The sequence below is a fragment of the Vanessa atalanta genome, unplaced genomic scaffold (genome assembly GCF_905147765.1).
Source record: "Vanessa atalanta unplaced genomic scaffold, ilVanAtal1.2, whole genome shotgun sequence".
Taxonomy (NCBI): domain Eukaryota; kingdom Metazoa; phylum Arthropoda; class Insecta; order Lepidoptera; family Nymphalidae; genus Vanessa; species Vanessa atalanta.
In genome coordinates, this window is record NW_025920033.1 from 7,501 (window position 1) to 10,000 (window position 2,500).

The 2,500-nt window shown below is 47.4% G+C and overlaps 1 non-coding gene across 1 annotated transcript; it reads left to right on the plus strand.

The window, feature by feature from the left end:
* Positions 1 to 319: 319 nt before the first annotated feature.
* On the plus strand, positions 320 to 2,222 carry LOC125076785. The gene has a single exon (XR_007120690.1). It is a non-coding gene; the product is annotated as a small subunit ribosomal RNA (ribosomal RNA).
* Positions 2,223 to 2,500: the final 278 nt, after the last annotated feature.

Genomic DNA, 2,500 nt, shown 5'->3' on the forward strand with positions numbered 1-2,500 from the left:
TCGTTTAGAACGTTCGAATTCGTGACCGTTATGTGTCATTATGTGAAGACGCCTCCGCCGCCGCCGCCGCCGCCGCTGTCGTCGCGTTATATATTATAGCGCACGCGCGCGCGCGTGCTTAAAGCGCGTTTGTGTCTCATATAAATTTTTATAAGAGTCAACCGTTAAAATCTATCGCGTCTAACGCGATCGACGATACGGTGAGACGCTCGTTTCATACTGTGCGTATATTGTACATGCATGCATAAGTTTGTGTGTATTTTATATGCGAATATGAAACGAGAAGAGTAATTGACGACTTCAACAAGTCTCGGTTAGCTCCCTGGTTGATCCTGCCAGTAGTTATATGCTTGTCTCAAAGATTAAGCCATGCATGTCTCAGTGCAAGCCGTATTAAGGCGATACCGCGAATGGCTCAATATATCAGTTTTGGTTCCTTAGATCTTACTCAGTTACTTGGATAACTGTGGTAATTCTAGAGCTAATACATGCAATCAGAACTCTGACCAGTGATGGGATGAGTGCTTTTATTAGATCAAAACCAATCGACGGAGGGCGTCTCGTCCGAAGTCGTTAATTTTGATGAATCTGGATAACTTTTGCCGATCGCATGGTCCAGTACCGGCGACGCATCTTTCAAATGTCTGCCTTATCAACTTTCGATGGTAGTTTCTGCGACTACCATGGTTGTCACGGGTAACGGGGAATCAGGGTTCGATTCCGGAGAGGGAGCCTGAGAAACGGCTACCACATCCAAGGAAGGCAGCAGGCGCGCAAATTACCCACTCCCGGCACGGGGAGGTAGTGACGAAAAATAACGATACGGGACTCTTTCGAGGCCTCGTAATCGGAATGAGTACACTTTAAATATTTTAACGAGGAACAATTGGAGGGCAAGTCTGGTGCCAGCAGCCGCGGTAATTCCAGCTCCAATAGCGTATACTAAAATTGTTGCGGTTAAAAAGCTCGTAGTTGCATTTGTGCGCCGCGCTGTCGGTGCACCGCATCCGCGGTGATACTGACACGTCTGCGGAGCATATCGTCGGTGAGCCGGCGGTAAAACGCCGGTTCAATATCAAAATCCTATCGCGGTGCTCTTCAGTGAGTGTCGAGATGGGCCGACAATTTTACTTTGAACAAATTAGAGTGCTCAAAGCGGGCTCAAAATGCCGCTTGAATATTTCGTGCATGGAATAATAGAATATGATCTCGGTTCTATTTTGTTGGTTTTCAGAACTCCGAGGTAATGATTAATAGGGATAACTGGGGGCATTCGTATTGCGACGTTAGAGGTGAAATTCTTGGATCGTCGCAAGACGAACATCAGCGAAAGCATTTGCCAAAGGTGTTTTCATCAATCAAGAACGAAAGTTAGAGGTTCGAAGGCGATTAGATACCGCCCTAGTTCTAACCGTAAATATGTCATCTAGCGATCCGCCGACGTTACTACAATGGCTCGGCGGGCAGCTTCCGGGAAACCAAAGATTTTGGACTCCGGGGGGAGTATGGTTGCAAAGCTGAAACTTAAAGGAATTGACGGAAGGGCACCACCAGGAGTGGAGCCTGCGGCTTAATTTGACTCAACACGGGAAATCTCACCAGGCCCGGACACCGGAAGGATTGACAGATTAATAGCTCTTTCTTGATTCGGTGGGTGGTGGTGCATGGCCGTTCTTAGTTGGTGGAGCGATTTGTCTGGTTAATTCCGGTAACGAACGAGACTCTAGCCTGCTAAATAGGCGTCGTCATTTAGGTGTGCTCGATTTCGGTCGAGCAACTCACTGGCGGCGTATTAAAATTCTTCTTAGAGGGACCGGCGGCTTCGAGCCGCACGAGATTGAGCAATAACAGGTCTGTGATGCCCTTAGATGTCCTGGGCCGCACGCGCGCTACACTGAAGGAATCAGCATGTTCTCCCTGGCCTAGAGGCCCGGGCAACCCGTTGAAACTCCTTCGTGCTGGGGATTGGGGTTTGCAATTATCCCCCATAAACGAGGAATTCCTAGTAAGCGCGAGTCATAAGCTCGCGTTGATTACGTCCCTGCCCTTTGTACACACCGCCCGTCGCTACTACCGATTGAATGATTTAGTGAGGTCTTCGGACCGACACGCGGTGGCTTCACGGCCGTCGGCGTTGCTGGGAAGTTGACCAAACTTGATCATTTAGAGGAAGTAAAAGTCGTAACAAGGTTTCCGTAGGGGAACCTGCGGAAGGATCATTAACGTAAATTATCAATCTCGAAAGAGTGCGATAATGAACGATAATAAAATTCTAAAACACAAATATCGACGTTCGGAATGTGTCGTTTCGATGCGAGGACGCGATTCTCACTCTCTCTCTCTCACACAGCAGTGTGTCCGAGTCAGAGTCCAGAGTCGTGTAACGCGTCCTATTCTGATATTTTTCGATGTCGATTTCGAGGAAAGTACGATGTGTTAACGCACATCGTCATCTTCAAATAAAATGTATATTTCTTTTTTTTTTTTTTGTACTTTTTTT